Source organism: Oncorhynchus mykiss, chromosome 30, assembly GCF_013265735.2.
Source record: "Oncorhynchus mykiss isolate Arlee chromosome 30, USDA_OmykA_1.1, whole genome shotgun sequence".
Taxonomy (NCBI): Eukaryota; Metazoa; Chordata; class Actinopteri; order Salmoniformes; family Salmonidae; genus Oncorhynchus; species Oncorhynchus mykiss.
This window is the reverse complement of record NC_050570.1, coordinates 19,556,277-19,576,063: the sequence shown is the minus strand read 5'-3', so window position 1 is coordinate 19,576,063 and position 19,787 is coordinate 19,556,277. Positions and strand designations below refer to the sequence as shown.

At 38.3% G+C, this 19,787-nt stretch overlaps 1 pseudogene; it reads right to left on the bottom strand.

The window, feature by feature from the left end:
* On the bottom strand, window positions 1-19,284 carry LOC110522760 (annotated as a pseudogene).
* Between the last annotated feature and the right edge of the window lie 503 nt (window positions 19,285-19,787).

Genomic DNA, 19,787 nt, shown 5'->3' with positions numbered 1-19,787 from the left:
TCATACTGCATCAGAGAGTTTCTGGGGGAAGAAGAAGAACAGGTTGTTTAGATCTTAAAATACGATTTTCTCCTTTTCTGTGAGATGAAAACTCCCAGAATGTTTCTACAAGCTAAAGGAGCTAAATAAGTCTGTGTGGAGCATTCCTGGGGGGCTATGTGGCCCAGACTGGAGGAGGGTGAGTTGCGGCTTTTGGCAGGAGTGGAGGGGATGAGGTTTGGATCGGGTGTCTGGGTAGTCTTTGTGGGTGTGTGCGTGTGCATGTGTAGAGATGGGGAGGGGTTGTCGACTGAAGATCTATGAAAGCAGCCTAATCTACCTTTCAAATGTCAGAACACAAGGTTCTGAAGATGGGAGTTATCCCCCCCCCCCCATTTTATCAAGAAATATTGTTCTGCGGAACTAAATTAGGTATCAGTGAGGTGACGCAGGCAGACACTACGTTAGACGTCAGAGTTTCAGAGGACAGAGGGGTGAGAGAGAATCACGCTCTGTGAGAGGGGACAAGGAGATCCTTTCAAAGTCTCCTCACCATCTCTTTTCATAGTGCTAGCTGTCAACAGGTACTTCTCATTCGCTCCCTCTCTCTTCAACGCACTAGACTGAATTCCACTCTGTTCTCCACTGAAAAGGGGGTAACAACTAAGAGTTGTTCTATCATACCATCCAATATTTCATGCATACCAAAGCATCTCAACCTGTCAACATATCCAAAGCATCTCAACACAAATGAAATCATTATATTGCATGGTTAACACTACAGTACAGATGTAGGAGCTTAATTTGAGCCAGTTTACAGGAAAATAATCCTCCAGCAACAGGAAATATGAATTATTATGTGGATTATAACTAATGGACATTTTTGTAGCAGTTGACAGGTTTTTCGTAAAGGAAAATCAAGTCTGAAATGTCAAAGTGGAATTTACAAACTTTTTTAAACCTCAAACACGATACACATTTTATCTTTCCAGCATTGCAGGAAAGTTGTCCTGCAACAGGGTGATCAAATTAAGACCCTATATCTGTATATGGCAGTGCATCATACAAAAAGCATACAGAAAGTTGTCTCCTGTCATTGCTACAGTATATTCCGCATGCAAATATATGCATTAAATCCAAGGCCTAATTGATTGAATGAGTGCTAATCTAGCCTACTGTTATCACCCTAGACATCAGCAGCAGCACTAGCTGTTCACCTCAAAGCACCTTTTGGCCCTGGCATTACCTGGTGATGACAAACAGACAGACAGACAGACAGTCCACCGGCAGACACCCAGCAGCCCTGATCCTTTATTCCCCAGAGAGAGCGAAGAGCAGTGATAAAACACGGCCTTTACACACACAGACTCAGACAGACAAGATAGGGAGAGCTACATACACAGACACAGACAGACAAGATAGGGAGAGCTACACACACAGACTCCGACAGACAAGATAGGGAGAGCTACACACACAGACTCAGACAGACAAGATAGGGAGAGCTACACACACGTACATAAGCAATCACAATGTCCCATCTCAGCCTACACATGTATGCTTGTGCAAACGCACACAGGGTCACCCCACATGAGCAAGGAGAGGAGCGCACAAGCACGTGTGTGCTCACAAACACACAGACAGACACACACGCACACACACATACACACACTGAGGGCTCCAGTCCCAGAGTTCAACCTTTATCTCCATGAAACTTCATTAAAGCAGAAAGGTCAGTAGCAAACAAGTTTCACAGGTAGGCAGGCTAGGTGATTACACTCTGTGCACCCCACCTCCCTAGTACACAGACAGGCTAGGTGATTACACTCTGAACACCCCACCTCCCTAGTACACAGACAGGCTAGGTGATTACACTCTGTACACCCCACCTCCCTAGTACACAGACAGGCTAGGTGATTACACTCTGTATACCCCACCTCCCTAGTACACAGACAGGCTAGGTGATTACACTCTGTACACCCCACCTCCCTAGTACACAGACAGGCTAGGTGATTACACTCTGTGCACCCCACCTCCCTAGTACACAGACAGGCTAGGTGATTACACTCTGAACACCCCACATCCCTAGTACACAGACAGGCTAGGTGATTACACTCTGTACACCCCACCTCCCTAGTACACAGACAGGCTAGGTGATTACACTCTGTATACCCCACCTCCCTAGTACACAGACAGGCTAGGTGATTGCACTCTGTACACCCCACCTCCCTAGTACACAGACAGGCTAGGTGATTGCACTCTGTACACCCCACCTCCCTAGTACACAGACAGGCTAGGTGATTACACTCTGTATACCCCACCTCCCTAGTACACAGACAGGCTAGGTGATTACACTCTGTACACCCCACCTCCCTAGTACACAGACAGGCTAGGTGATTGCACTCTGTACACCCCACCTCCCTAGTACACAGACAGGCTAGGTGATTGCACTCTGTACACCCCACCTCCCTAGTACACAGACAGGCTAGGTGATTACACTCTGTACACCCCACCTCCCTAGTACACAGACAGGCTAGGTGATTACACTCAGCACCTGTGTACTAGGGAGGTGGGGTGTACAATCTACAGACCTATTACAGTTTTTTTTGTTGCTTTGATACTATTTTCACAACTCTTAGTACAAAACTCCAAACTTGTCACACTTGTAATGCGGCCAGTCTTTCATTTATAACCTGTCATTGTGCATTTGGGGCGGCAGATACCCTATTGGTTATGGGCGGCAGGTACCCTAGTGGTTATGGGCGGCAGGTACCCTAGTGGTTATGGGCGGCAGGTACCCTAGTGGTTATGGGCGGCAGATACCCTAGTGGTTATGGGCGGCAGGTACCCTAGTGGTTATGGGCGGCAGATACCCTAGTGGTTAGGGGCGGCAGATACCCTAGTGGTTAGGGGCGGCAGATACCCTAGTGGTTAGGGGCGGCAGATAACCTAGTGGTTAGGGGCGGCAGATAACCTAGTGGTTAGGGGCGGCAGATAACCTAGTGGTTAGGGGCGGCAGATAACCTAGTGGTTAGGGGCGGCAGATACCCTAGTGATTAGGGGGCGGCAGATACCCTAGTGATTAGGGGGCGGCAGATACCCTAGTGGTTAGGGGCGGCAGATAACCTAGTGGTTAGGGGCGGCAGATACCCTAGTGGTTAGGGGCGGCAGATACCCTAGTGGTTAGGGGCGGCAGATAACCTAGTGGTTAGGGGCGGCAGATACCCTAGTGGTTAGGGGCGGCAGATAACCTAGTGGTTAGGGGCGGCAGATAACCTAGTGGTTAGGGGCGGCAGATAACCTAGTGGTTAGGAGCGGCAGATAACCTAGTGGTTAGGGGCGGCAGATACCCTAGTGGTTAGGGGCGGCAGATACCCTAGTGGTTAGGGGCGGCAGATACCCTAGTGGTTAGGGACGGCAGGTAGCCTAGTGGTTAGAGCGTTGGACTAGTAACGGGAAGGTTGCAAGATCAAATCCCCAAGCTGAGAATATCAAAATCTGTCATTCTACCCCTGAACAAGGCAGTTAACCCAGTGTTCCTAGGCTGTCATTGAATGTAAGAATTTGTACTTAACTGACTTGCCTAGATAAATAAAAATTCATTTGGATTGTAAACATCGCTCACCACACAACCATTGATTCAAAATCTATATTTTTTGTGAAATGTAATGAGAACATTGGTTTAATCCGAACAACATAATAGTGTCTTTTCAATTTGTTCTAACTACCAGTTAATCGAGTAGCAAACCATGCAAAATACGTGCTTCAAATCCCCCTGAAAAGTGCTGAAAGTAGATTACACAGTTTTCACACGATGCAGTTATCTATCTAAAATATATCTATCCAATGTGTAATCAAAAGTGTGATCATCCTTTATAACCATTCATGCAAAAAATGGTGACCTCTTTGTCGGGGAACATGCCCACCTTTTTGACCTCTTTGACGGGGAACATGCCAAGGAAATTCCAATGTGAACAGTTCCTATGTTTTTATATGCAGGTATCAGTATTTTGTCTCCCCCATACCCCAACTTCTTATCTTGCCAAATTTTTAAGCAGTTTTGTTTACACCCCACCTTGACAGTATATATATATATATTTTTTTTGTCTTTGACCTCTTTGTCGGGGAACATGCCCACCTCTTTGACCTCTTTGACGGGGAACATGCCCACCTCTTTGACCTCTTTGACGGGGAACATGCCCACCTCTTTGACCTCTTTGACGGGGAACATGCCAACCTCTTTAACCTCTTTGACGGGGAACATGCCCACCTCTTTGACCTCTTTAACGGTGAACATGCCCACCTCTTTGACCTCTTTGACGGGGAACATGCCCACCTCTTTGACCTCTTTGACGGGGAACATGCCCACCTCTTTAACCTCTTTGACGAGTCCCTTGTCCACTGGCTCTTTAATTTCTTCCTCTCCCTTGCTGTCTATCTGCTCCATGTTGAAAGAAATGGCAAGTGTTCATACATCCCCTTTCATATGGAGACCAACTGTGCTTACCACTATGTGAAATCAATTAGCAATAACCAGTAGTCATTATGTATGGTTATCATGTATCATACATGTCATTTAGATGTTTATACTTTACAGTAGTCATTATGTGTGGTTATCATGTATCATACATGTCATTTAGATGTTTATAATAACCAGTAGTCATTATGTATGGTTATCATGTATCATACATGTCATTTAGATGTTTATACTTTACAGTAGTCATTATGTGTGGTTATCATGTATCATACATGTCATTTAGATGTTTATACTTTACAGTAGTCATTATGTGTGGTTATCATGTATCATACAGGTCATTTAGATGTTTATACTTTACAGTAGTCATTATGTATGGTTATCATGTATCATACATGTCATTTAGATGTTTATACTTTACAGTAGTCATTATGCATGGTTATCATGTATCATACATGTCATTTAGATGTTTATACTTTACAGTAGTCATTATGCATGGTTATCATGTATCATACATGTAATTTAGATGTTTATACTTTACAGTAGTCATTATGTGTGGTTATCATGTATCATACATGTCATTTAGATGTTTATAATAACCAGTAGTCATTATGTGTGGTTATCATGTATCATACATGTCATTTAGATGTTTATAATAACCAGTAGTCATTATGTATGGTTATCATGTATCATACATGTCATTTAGATGTTTATAATAACCAGTAGTCATTATGTATGGTTATCATGTATCATACATGTCATTTAGATGTTTATAATAACCAGTAGTCATTATGTATGGTTAGCATGTATCATACATGTCATTTAGATGTTTATAATAACCAGTAGTCATTATGTATGGTTATCATGTATCATACAGGTCATTTAGATGTTTATAATAACCAGTAGTCATTATGTATGGTTATCATGTATCATACATGTCATTTAGATGTTTATAATAACCAGTAGTCATTATGTATGGTTATCATGTATCATACATGTCATTTAGATGTTTATACTTTACAGTAGTCATTATGTATGGTTATCATGTATCATACAGGTCATTTAGATGTTTATACTTTACAGTAGTCATTATGTATGGTTATCATGTATCATACATGTCATTTAGATGTTTATAATAACCAGTAGTCATTATGTATGGTTATCATGTATCATACATGTCATTTAGATGTTTATACTTTACAGTAGTCATTATGTATGGTTATCATGTGTCATACATGTCATTTAGATGTTTATAATAACCAGTAGTCATTATGTATGGTTATCATGTATCATACATGTCATTTAGATGTTTATAATAACCAGTAGTCATTATGTATGGTTATCATGTATCATACAGGTCATTTAGATGTTTATACTTTACAGTAGTCATTATGTATGGTTATCATGTATCATACATGGCATTTAGATGTTTATACTTTACAGTAGTCATTATGTATGGTTATCATGTATCATACATGTCATTTAGATGTTTATAATAACCAGTAGTCATTATGTGTGGTTATCATGTATCATACATGTCATTTAGATGTTTATAATAACCAGTAGTCATTATGTATGGTTATCATGTATCATACATGTCATTTAGATGTTTATACTTTACAGTAGTCATTATGTATGGTTATCATGTATCATACATGTCATTTAGATGTTTATAATAACCAGTAGTCATTATGTATGGTTATCATGTATCATACATGTCATTTAGATGTTTATAATAACCAGTAGTCATTATGTATGATTATCATGTATCATACAGGTCATTTAGATGTTTATACTTTACAGTAGTCATTATGTATGGTTATCATGTATCATACATGTCATTTAGATGTTTATAATAACCAGTAGTCATTATGTATGGTTATCATGTATCATACATGTCATTTAGATGTTTATACATTACAGTAGTCATTATGTGTGGTTATCATGTATCATACATGTCATTTAGATGTTTATACTTTACAGTAGTCATTATGTATGGTTATCATGTATCATACATGTAATTTAGATGTTTATACTTTACAGTAGTCATTATGTATGGTTATCATGTATCATACAGGTCATTTAGATGTTTATAATAACCAGTAGTCATTATGTATGGTTATCATGTATCATACATGTCATTTAGATGTTTATACTTTACAGTAGTCATTATGTGTGGTTATCATGTATCATACATGTCATTTAGATGATTATACTTTACAGTAGTCATTATGTATGGTTATCATGTATCATACATGTCATTTAGATGTTTATACTTTACAGTAGTCATTATGTATGGTTATCATGTATCATACATGTCATTTAGATGTTTATACTTTACAGTAGTCATTATGTATGGTTATCATGTATCATACATGTCATTTAGATGTTTATAATAACCAGTAGTCATTATGTATGGTTATCATGTATCATACATGTCATTTAGATGTTTATACTTTACAGTAGTAATTATGTATGGTTATCATGTATCATACATGTCATTTAGATGTTTATACTTTACCGTAGTCATTATGTATGGTTATCATGTATCATACATGTCATTTAGATGTTTATAATAACCAGTAGTCATTATGTATGGCTATCATGTATCATACATGTCATTTAGATGTTTATACTTTACAGTAGTCATTATGTATGGTTATCATGTATCATACATGTCATTTAGATGTTTATAATAACCAGTAGTCATTATGTATGGTTATCATGTATCATACATGTCATTTAGATGTTTATACTTTACAGTAGTCATTATGTATGGTTATCATGTATCATACATGTCATTTAGATGTTTATAATAACCAGTAGTCATTGTGTATGGCTATCATGTATCATTCATGTCATTTGGATGTTTATACTTTACAGTAGTCATTATGTATGGTTATCATGTATCATACATGTCATTTAGATGTTTATACTTTACAGTAGTCATTATGTGTGGTTATCATGTATCATACAGGTCATTTAGATGTTTATAATAACCAGTAGTCATTATGTATGGTTATCATGTATCATACATGTCATTTAGATGTTTATAATAACCAGTAGTCATTATGTATGGTTATCATGTATCATACATGTCATTTAGATGTTTATACTTTACAGTAGTCATTATGTATGGTTATCATGTATCATACAGGTCATTTAGATGTTTATACTTTACAGTAGTCATTATGTATGGTTATCATGTATCATACATGTCATTTAGATGTTTATAATAACCAGTAGTCATTATGTATGGTTATCATGTATCATACATGTCATTTAGATGTTTATACTTTACAGTAGTCATTATGTGTGGTTATCATGTATCATACATGTCATTTAGATGTTTATAATAACCAGTAGTCATTATGTATGGTTATCATGTATCATACATGTCATTTAGATGTTTATAATAACCAGTAGTCATTATGTATGGTTATCATGTATCATACATGTCATTTAGATGTTTATAATAACCAGTAGTCATTATGTGTGGTTACCATGTATCATACATGTCATTTAGATGTTTATAATAACCAGTAGTCATTATGTATGGTTATCATGTATCATACATGTCATTTAGATGTTTATACTTTACAGTAGTCATTATGTATGGTTATCATGTATCATACATGTCATTTAGATGTTTATACTTTACAGTAGTCATTATGTATGGTTATCATGTATCATACATGTCATTTAGATGTTTATACTTTACAGTAGTCATTATGTATGGTTATCATGTATCATACATGTCATTTAGATGTTTATACTTTACAGTAGTCATTATGTATGGTTATCTTGTATCATACATGTCATTTAGATTTTTATACTTTACAGTAGTCATTATGTATGGTTATCATGTATCATACATGTCATTTAGATGTTTATACTTTACAGTAGTCATTATGTATGGTTATCATGTATCATACATGTCATTTAGATGTTTATACTTTACAGTAGTCATTATGTATGGTTATCATGTATCATACATGTCATTTAGATGTTTATACTTTACAGTAGTCATTATGTGTGGTTATCATGTATCATACATGTCATTTAGATGTTTATAATAACCAGTAGTCATTATGTATGGTTATCATGTATCATACATGTCATTTAGATGTTTATAATAACCAGTAGTCATTATGTATGGTTATCATGTATCATACATGTCATTTAGATGTTTATAATAACCAGTAGTCATTATGTGTGGTTACCATGTATCATACATGTCATTTAGATGTTTATAATAACCAGTAGTCATTATGTATGGTTATCATGTATCATACATGTCATTTAGATGTTTATACTTTACAGTAGTCATTATGTATGGTTATCATGTATCATACATGTCATTTAGATGTTTATACTTTACAGTAGTCATTATGTATGGTTATCATGTATCATACATGTCATTTAGATGTTTATACTTTACAGTAGTCATTATGTATGGTTATCATGTATCATACATGTCATTTAGATGTTTATACTTTACAGTAGTCATTATGTATGGTTATCTTGTATCATACATGTCATTTAGATTTTTATACTTTACAGTAGTCATTATGTATGGTTATCATGTATCATACATGTCATTTAGATGTTTATACTTTACAGTAGTCATTATGTATGGTTATCATGTATCATACATGTCATTTAGATGTTTATACTTTACAGTAGTCATTATGTATGGTTATCATGTATCATACATGTCATTTAGATGTTTATAATAACCAGTAGTCATTATGTATGGTTATCATGTATCATACATGTCATTTAGATGTTTATACTTTACAGTAGTCATTATGTATGGTTATCATGTATCATACATGTCATTTAGATGTTTATAATAACCAGTAGTCATTGTGTATGGCTATCATGTATCATACATGTCATTTGGATGTTTATACTTTACAGTAGTCATTATGTATGGTTATCATGTATCATACATGTCATTTAGATGTTTATACTTTACAGTAGTCATTATGTGTGGTTATCATGTATCATACAGGTCATTTAGATGTTTATAATAACCAGTAGTCATTATGTATGGTTATCATGTATCATACATGTCATTTAGATGTTTATAATAACCAGTAGTCATTATGTATGGTTATCATGTATCATACATGTCATTTAGATGTTTATAATAACCAGTAGTCATTATGTGTGGTTATCATGTATCATACACGTCATTTAGATGTTCATAATAACCAGTAGTCATTATGTATGGTTATCATGTATCATACATGTCATTTAGATGTTTATACTTTACAGTAGTCATTATGTATGGTTATCATGTATCATACATGTCATTTAGATGTTTATACTTTACAGTAGTCATTATGTATGGTTATCATGTATCATACATGTCATTTAGATGTTTATACTTTACAGTAGTCATTATGTATGGTTATCATGTATCATACATGTCATTTAGATGTTTATACTTTACAGTAGTCATTATGTATGGTTATCTTGTATCATACATGTCATTTAGATTTTTATACTTTACAGTAGTCATTATGTATGGTTATCATGTATCATACATGTCATTTAGATGTTTATACTTTACAGTAGTCATTATGTGTGGTTATCATGTATCATACATGTCATTTAGATGTTTATAATAACCAGTAGTCATTATGTATGGTTATCATGTATCATACATGTCATTTAGATGTTTATACTTTACAGTAGTCATTATGTGTGGTTATCATGTATCATACATGTCATTTAGATGTTTATAATAACCAGTAGTCATTATGTATGGTTATCATGTATCATACATGTCATTTAGATGTTTATAATAACCAGTAGTCATTATGTATGGTTATCATGTATCATACATGTCATTTAGATGTTTATACTTTACAGTAGTCATTATGTGTGGTTATCATGTATCATACAGGTCATTTAGATGATTATACTTTACAGTAGTCATTATGCATGGTTATCATGTATCATACAGGTCATTTAGATGTTTATAATAACCAGTAGTCATTATGTATGGTTATCATGTATCATACATGTCATTTAGATTTTTATACTTTACAGTAGTCATTATGCATGGTTATCATGTATCATACAGGTCATTTAGATGTTTATAATAACCAGTAGTCATTATGTGTGGTTATCATGTATCATACATGTCATTTAGATGTTTATACTTTACAGTAGTCATTATGTGTGGTTATCATGTATCATACATGTCATTTAGATGTTTATACTTTACAGTAGTCATTATGTATGGTTATCATGTATCATACATGTCATTTAGATGTTTATACTTTACAGTAGTCATTATGTGTGGTTATCATGTATCATACATGTCATTTAGATGTTTATACTTTACAGTAGTCATTATGTATGGTTATCATGTATCATACATGTCATTTAGATGTTTATAATAACCAGTAGTCATTATGTATGGTTATCTTGTATCATACATGTCATTTAGATGTTTATACTTTACAGTAGTCATTATGTGTGGTTATCATGTATCATACAGGTCATTTAGATGTTTATACTTTACAGTAGTCATTATGTATGGTTATCTTGTATCATACATGTCATTTAGATGTTTATACTTTACAGTAGTCATTATGTGTGGTTATCATGTATCATACATGTCATTTAGATGTTTATACTTTACAGTAGTCATTATGTATGGTTATCTTGTATCATACATGTCATTTAGATGTTTATACTTTACAGTAGTCATTATGTGTGGTTATCATGTATCATACAGGTCATTTAGATGTTTATACTTTACAAACACACATTTTATTTCTGTAGTTCTCAAAATCCATATATAGTAGACAACCTGTTTAAAATCTATAGGTTTACCAAGCGGTTAAGTGATTAACCATTAAAGCACAGTTGGATTAAGTGATGGTCAAATGTATTTAAACAAATGAGAAGAGAATCATATGAAAAGTATTGTGAGCATTGCATTGTGAAAGGCAATAATGTTATATGAAAGATATTTCTAGATGAAAAACTGATTGGTGAAATAGTTACTGTGGGACTTTGTGTGTTGTACTTTGTCAATTTAAAATGTATTTAAAGTTTTGAAAAAAACTTTTTGTTGATACAAAAAAAACTATATTAAAAATAGATTTCAAACTATTTTAGGTTAAATATTTAAAATGTTGGTATAAATTAAATTTGTCCCCTGCACAAGATTATGGTCATTTTAACATCTCCTTAACAGCCAGTAAAGATCTCCCTCCCCCACACCCCTCGCCCTGTCATTCCATTGTCCTTTAAGAGCCCAAGCCCAGCTCAAAGAGCTGGGATCAGCACCCATTATGTTCCACAAGACTTTAGGCACACAAATGGCCATTCACCTGGTAGACACCTAGCTAGCCACCAGCACACACCCCTCATTAGTGCAGTGTCAGAAGTTCTGTTTCGCTGGTGCATGTCATCCCAGTCTGAGACAGCCATCCGGTCATATCTGGAACGGGGAGACTTCACTTCCTGAGGTGCAAGGTTCCAAAGTAGCGAAGCATTCAATCCTAAAACTCTGCGAAACCCCAGGAATTATGGGATTGTAGACTGCACTCATATAGCTCACTTCCTTACTATCACTTTATTCACACAGAAATGTGGATTACAAAATAGATGAATGAGTTCTTAGGGTTAATTGTAATGTCAATGTATTTTTGGTCAGGAGGACCATCAAACAATGAGATTGGGAATAAAAAAAAGGTAAGCATTATATGACAGACGTCAGATCAGGATGTCAAAACTAGGACTCATTAGAAAGATGTCAGCAGACAGGCTGTACATGGAGACAATGGATAGTAAAAAGACACCCATACTACCCTCTATTGGACTGTTGTAGGCAGTGCAGAGGAGCACTTCACTGGCCACGTCAATTAAACACGTTTACTTTGATCCAAGGTGGTTTATTATATGAAGTAATTATTCGCTGCTTAGATTGCAGAGTTGCAACTATAACAGAGATTCTGTAGTAATAGAGTTAACAGTGCACAGTAAGACTCACTATATATACATAAGTATGTGGACACCCCTTCAAATGAGTGGATTCGGCTATTTCAGCCACACCCGTTGCTGACAGATGTATAAAATCGAGCACACAATCTCCATAGACAAACATTGGCAGTAGAATGGCCTTATTGAAGAGCTCAGTGACTTTCAACATGGCACCGTCATAGGATGACACCTTTTAAACAAGTCAGTTCGTCAAATGTCTTCCCTGCTAGAGCTGCCCCGGTCAACTGTAAGTGCTGCTATTGTAAAGTAGAAACGTCTAGGAGCAACAACGGCTCAGCCAAGTGGTAGGCCACACAAGCCCACAGACCGTGACCGCGAGGGCTGAAGTGGGTAGAAAAAATTATAATCTGTCCTCGGTTGCAACACTCACTACCGAGTTCCAAACTGCCTCTAGAAGCAACATCAGTCAGCACAATAACTTTTGTTGGGAGCTTCTTGAAATGGGTTTCCATGGCCGAGCAGCCACACAAAAGTCTAAGATCACCATGCACAATGCCAAGCGTCGACTGGAGTGGGGTAAAGCTCACCACCATTGGACTATGGAGCAGTGGAAACGCGTTCTCTGGAGTGATGAATCACGCTTCACCATCTGGCAGTCTGACTGACAAATCTGGGTTTTGCGGATGCCAGGAGAATGCTACCTGCATAGTGCCAACTGTAAACTTTGGTGGAGGAGGAATAATGGTCTGTGGGCTGTTTTACATGGTTCGAACTAGGCCCCTCAGTTCCAGTGAATGGAAATCTTAACGCTACAACATACAATTATATTCTAGACGATTCTGTGCTTCCAAATTTGTGACAACAGTTTGGGGAAGGCCCTTTTCTGTTCCAGCATGACAATGCTCCCATGCACAAAGCGAGGTTCTTCCAGAAAAGGTTTGTCAAGATCGGTGAGGAAGAACTTGACTGGCCTGCGCAGAGCCCTGACCTCAACCTCGTCGAACACCTTTGGAATGTATTGGAATGTATTCCAAAGGTCCCTGCAACAATGTTCAAACATCTAGTGGAAAGCCCTCCCAGAAGAGTGGAGGCTGTAATAGCAGGAAAGGGGGGACCAACTCCATATTAATGCCCATGATTTTGGAATAAGATGTTCGACGAGCAGGTGTCCACATACTTTTGGTCATGTAATGTACAGTATGTCAAATAAAAATGAAAACATGTGGTTCCTATTTGCTATGGAACTTTATATAGATAAACAATATGTGCAATAACTAACTATATCTTGACACAACAGGCTGCAGTGCCCCGCACACCAATGGCCACTGCTTTACAACAATCCTCATAATTAAACCCCTTTGCATAACAGACTCATTCAAAATAATCATTATTGGCTTGTTATAGACTGTTCTCTCTGCTACCGCAAGGCAAGCGGTACTGATGCACCAAGTCTGGAACCAACAGGACCCTGAACAGCTTCTACCCCCAAGGCAATAGTTAGTTAAATAGTCAACCAAATAGCTACCCGGACTATCTGCATTGACCCTTTTTACAAGGACTTTTATGGACGCATTACGTATTCTGCTGCTACTGTTTACTACCTGTCTCATTATTCCTAGTTACATATCTACCTCAACTACCTCGTACCCCTGTACATCCACCCAGTACCTGAAACTCCTTGTATATAGACGAGTTATTACCTCGTACCCCTGCACATCCACTCAGTACTTTAACTCCTTGTATATAGCCAAGTTATTACCTCGTACCCCTGCACATCCACTCAGTACTGTAACTCCTTGTATATAGCCGAGTTATTACCTCGTACCCCTGCACATCCACTCAGTACTTTAACTCCTTGTATATAGCCAAGTTATTACCTCGTACCCCTGCACATCCACTCAGTACTGTAACTCCTTGTATATAGCCGAGTTATTACCTCGTACCCCTGCACATCCACTCAGTACTGTAACTCTTTGTATATAGCCAAGTTATTACCTCGTACCCCTGCACATCCACTCAGTACTGTAACTCCTTGTATATAGCCAAGTTATTACCTCGTACCCCTGCACATCCACTCAGTACTGTAACCCCTTGTATATAGTCAAGTTATTACCTCATACCCCTGCACATCCACTCAGTACTGTAACTCCTTGTATATAGCCAAGTTATTACCTCGTACCCCTGCACATCCACTCAGTACTGTAACCCCTTGTATATAGCCAAGTTATTACCTCGTGCCCCTGCACATCCACTCAGTACTGTAACACCTTGTATATAGCCAAGTTATTACCTCGTACCCCTGCACATCCACTCAGTACTGTAACACCTTGTATATAGCCAAGTTATTACCTCGTACCCCTGCACATCCACTCAGTACTGTAACACCTTGTATATAGCCAAGTTATTACCTCGTACCCCTGCACATCCACTCAGTACTGTAACACCTTGTATATAGCCAAGTTATTACCTCATACCTCTGTACATCCACTCAGTACTGTAACCCCTTGTATATAGCCAAGTTATTACCTCATACCTCTGTACATCCACTCAGTACTGTAACACCTTGTATATAGCCAAGTTATTACCTCATACCCCTGTACATCCACTCAGTACTGTAACACCTTGTATATAGCCGAGTTATTACCTCGTACCTCTGTACAGCCACTCAGTACTGTAAAACCTTGTATATAGCCAAGTTATTACCTCATACCCCTGTACATCCACTCAGTACTGTAACACCTTGTATATAGCCGAGTTATTACCTCGTACCTCTGTACAGCCACTCAGTACTGTAAAACCTTGTATATAGTCAAGTTATTACCTCGTACCTCTGTACAGCCACTCAGTACTGTAAAACCTTGTATATAGCCAAGTTATTACCTCGTACCTCTGTACAGCCACTCAGTACTGTAAAACCTTGTATATAGCCAAGTTATCGCTAGTCATTGTGTATCTATTATTATTATTAAGTGTTTAAGTTTTCTATTATTTCTCAATTTTCTTTCTTGTTGGGAAGGGCCCATAAGTCAGCATTTCGTTGTTAGTCCACACCTGTTATTTACAAAGCACGTGATAACCTCAAAAGACCCAACTTGCTGTTAGTGCAGGGTTAATTGCATCGGTGGATAGACAGGAAGCTGCAAAATTCTCTTGACTTCAGCAAATACCTGGAGGAGACAGGATATGATTAATTAAGCTTTTAGAGGAAAATAATTATTTTCAATTAACAACACCACAATCACACAACACTGTAAATAGAAAGAATGAGAGGATTGTTTCACTTGTCAGCCACACATGTTCGGACAGCTGGGGTGGCCTGCTGAGTTGCCCCAGCAGCTCATAGTGAAGTGGCGATCCACATGTGGTCATAGGAAAACAGTGCAACAGATATGTGACACTGTCTGTGTGACTGTGAACAGCCTGGGAACATATTACTCTGCATGTAATATACAGTATTACATTTTGACTATATACAGTATATAGTGTGTGTGTGTTTGTGTGTGTACATGACCTTACTGACCTCCTCCACACACTGCGAGAGGCATCCACGGTGCATACTTTCCTCTGTTGTTCATTCAGCTCTATGACAGGCCGTGTTGACTGCGGGTATGTCTGGACCCTTGAACGCAGACCAGGAACATACATGAGACACACATCCTGGCATATCCATAAGACAAGACATCTCAGTACCACAACAATAAATGCCTGGTGGCTTGTTGTAGGTGAGGCCCTACCGCTTCTCTAGACACCCTCTGTTGTCGTCTTAGCGTCCACTGCTCTTCCCTCAATCCAGACACCTGTCAAAACACACCTGCACACACACACCTGCACACACACACCTGCACACACACACCTGCACACCTGCACACACACACACACACACACACACACACACACACACACACACACACACACACACACACACACACACACACACACACAGGCAACCCTGCTGACTTTACCATTCACAATAGAGACTGACCCCTTTGTCTTGGGTCAGATCATTTCTTCATATAGAAGCATTTAGAAGAAACGTATCAGAGATCACACAGCTCTTTCCCTGCTATTCCAGGAGATGTAGTTAGTTGCCTCCCGCCTGATTGCTGTAGTCAAAGAAGAGGACGAATTGGACATCAGCCTTCCCCTCCATGACACAGGTCCAGCCCTGGAAGTGGGCTTGGTTACGCAGAAAGCCATCAATTAGGAAGCGGAACTTTGACTGGTCCAGCTGCATCGTTTCCTCCATCGCCTGGGAGAAGGATGGGAGCAGGGGAGTTGGGAGGGTACAAACAGGATCTGATTACTGTATGTAGGTGTCACTCAATTCCTTCTAAAATAATGCCTCGTCCAGCCTTTCTACTCGGCCCAGGAGCAAATTTGAAAAAGGAAAAAACAATAAGGCAGGGTTTACTCAATTAACTGCAAACAAGATGATGAGGTACCTTCCTCAGTAAGTTGATTGTGATCTCCACAGGAACAATCTTGCCATCCTTGATGTAGCTTCCGATCAGCTGTCCATATTCAATGCCTCCTGACCCCTCTCGGCCCGCAAGAGGTTGCCTGCAGACAGGTGAGTGCAGCCATAAGCCTGGAATACTTGAACAAGGGAAGACCTAAGAAAAGAAGGAAAATACACAAGTCAAAGCAGTGAATTGTTTCATTAAGGAAGGCATTGGAATGCAGTGAATAGTTAACACATGCACTGTGACTTTTCAAGCTAGGTTATCCTCTGTTGGATGTCAATAAAGGGAGGGACCGTGTATGACCGATATGACTGGTGTTTATGTGAGTGCTTATGCCCTTTGAACCTCAATGTTGACATGTCTACATTCCAGCCCAGGTCAACCCAGGTCAGTGTAGAACATAAACCCCACGGGAAACCCCTATTGGCTCCCAGGGTTATAAACTTGTATAAATTGTAGGTATTACAGAGTTCCAGTCCTGTCAGGAGGACACCTATGACTTAAAATCAGTTGCGGTCAGTGCCATTTAAGATTAGGGACGATTCATTTTTTCATGAGCATGGTGAGGTTTACTCAATTTACTTCTACCCCCAAGTCATAAGACTTCTGAACATCTAGTCAAATGGCTACCCAGACTATTTGCATTGCCCCCCCCCTCCCCTCTCCACACCACTGCCACTCTCTGTTGTCATCTATGCATAGTCACTTTAACTCTACATACATGTACATACTACATTATGGTGTATTTCTATTACACCATCATGGATGACTGTCATTCATACTCCATTCACCCAGTTCAATGTAACAGCCATAGTTTTAGGCTACTACATTTTCCCTACACTTATGAGTTTGCTACAACCTAAGTTACCAACTTAGGGGCACACAGGTCAAGAGACAAATTTGAGGTGACAGACAGTGACACATGGGCATACAATGATATTCAACAGTGTCATGCACACTCTTGCCTGCATCTAGCTGATATAGGATGTAATCATTAGTCCAACAGTTGCAAACAAGAGTTTCTATTGGACAAAATCAGGTATATTTATCCCTGTTTTGTTCAGTTTGCATCTGTTTAAGAAACGTTTTTCAACAGAATCGGAGGGATGAATACACCCCTGATCAAGCGTAAACACAATTCACTTTCATAGCAGCCACGTTGTATTCCTTCTCGCATCTATGCTCTCTCGTCCTCTCACCTTCGCATGTGGACTTCAAAGTACAACACATCAGCTGAATGTGACCAGGCGAAAAAACCTTTCCAAGCCAAACAGCTACACACAGCCTACATCGTTGTCACCATGTTAGCGAAAGTAACATCATAGTCAGCATAGCTAATAGAATTAATGCATTAGTAAACCCGCTGCAATCATGCAGTAACATTACTGTGTACAGTCAGTAAGCAGTTATACCGGCGGGCCCCGGTGGCAATACATTTGTAAACCCAAAAGATTACCTTGACTTGGAAAAGTTCTAGTGTTGTGTTGGATAGTCATAGCCAGCTAGCTAACGCAGCATCCCTCTGTTTGAGAAGGGTGTTTCAGTAGGCTAAACTAGCAAGCTGCATTTGCTAGCTAAGTAAGTGAAACTGAAAGTGAAAATAAAATTACGAAATCTCTCTCGCTATTTCTCTCTTGCATCTCCTTCATTTTGGAAGAAATTAGTTTATCCAAAACTATCAACTATTGTCTTTCTCTATCTTTGAGTCAACCTACTGGACTCTTGGAAGATTAGTCCAAATGGGGACTAAAAGAGATCCTAATAAAAAAAATCAAATCAAATCAAACTGCTCACCACATTTTATGCATTGCTGTGCTAGCTAGCTGTAGCTTATGCTTTCAGTACAAGATTAATTCTCTGATCCTTTGATTGGGTGGACAACATGTCAGTTCATGGTGCAAGAGCTCTAATAGATTGGAGGGCATCCTCCGGAAGTTGTCATAATTACTGTGTAAGTCTATGGAAGGGGGTGAGAACCATGAGCCTCCTAGATTTTGTATTGAAGTCAATGTACCCAAATGTACCCAGAGGAGGACGGAAGCTAGCTGTCCTCCAGCTACACAATGGTGCTACCCTACAGAGTGCTGATGAGGCTACTGTAGACCTTAGCAAAATAGTGTGTTTTAATCAATGATTTGGGGAAGTGAATATATTAAGTATAGTTTTATCTAAAAAGGATAACTTTTTAAATGTTTTACAATTGTTTAATGAAATTCAAAGAGGAGGATGGACCTTCTATTCCTCCTCTGTGGAGCCTCCACTGCTTAAAATATAAAATATCTCCATCCTGACCAAAATTTCAAATGTTCACATGCCTCCAAATTTTGGCACGATGGGTTCCTTTCCCTGCGCCTGGTCCTCCAAGTACTGACACAACTTGTGGATTCATCATGATCACAGTCAGTGGTGTAAACTACTTAAGTAAAAATACTTTGAAGTACTTCATTAGTCATTTTTTGAGTATTTGTACTTTACTTTACTATTTATATTTTTGACTACTTTTACTTTTACTTCACTACATTCCTAAAGAAAATAATGTACTTTTTACTTCATACATTTTCCCTGACACCCAAATGTACTGGTTACATATTGCTTAGCAGGACAGGAAAATGTTACAAGCCCCTAACCAACAGTGCAGTTTCAAAAATTATGGATAAGAATAAGAGATAAAAGTAACAAATAATACAACACAGGGGGGGTGCCGGTACAGAGTCAATGTGTGGGGGCACCGGTTAGATGAGGTAGTATGTACATGTATGTAGAATTCATTAAAGTGACTGCATAGATGACAACAGAGAGTGGCAGTGGTGTGGAGAGGGGAGGGGGGGGGCAATGCAAATAGTCTGGGTGGCTATTTGACTAGATGTTCAGGAGTCTTATGACTTGGGGTGGAAGCGGTTTAG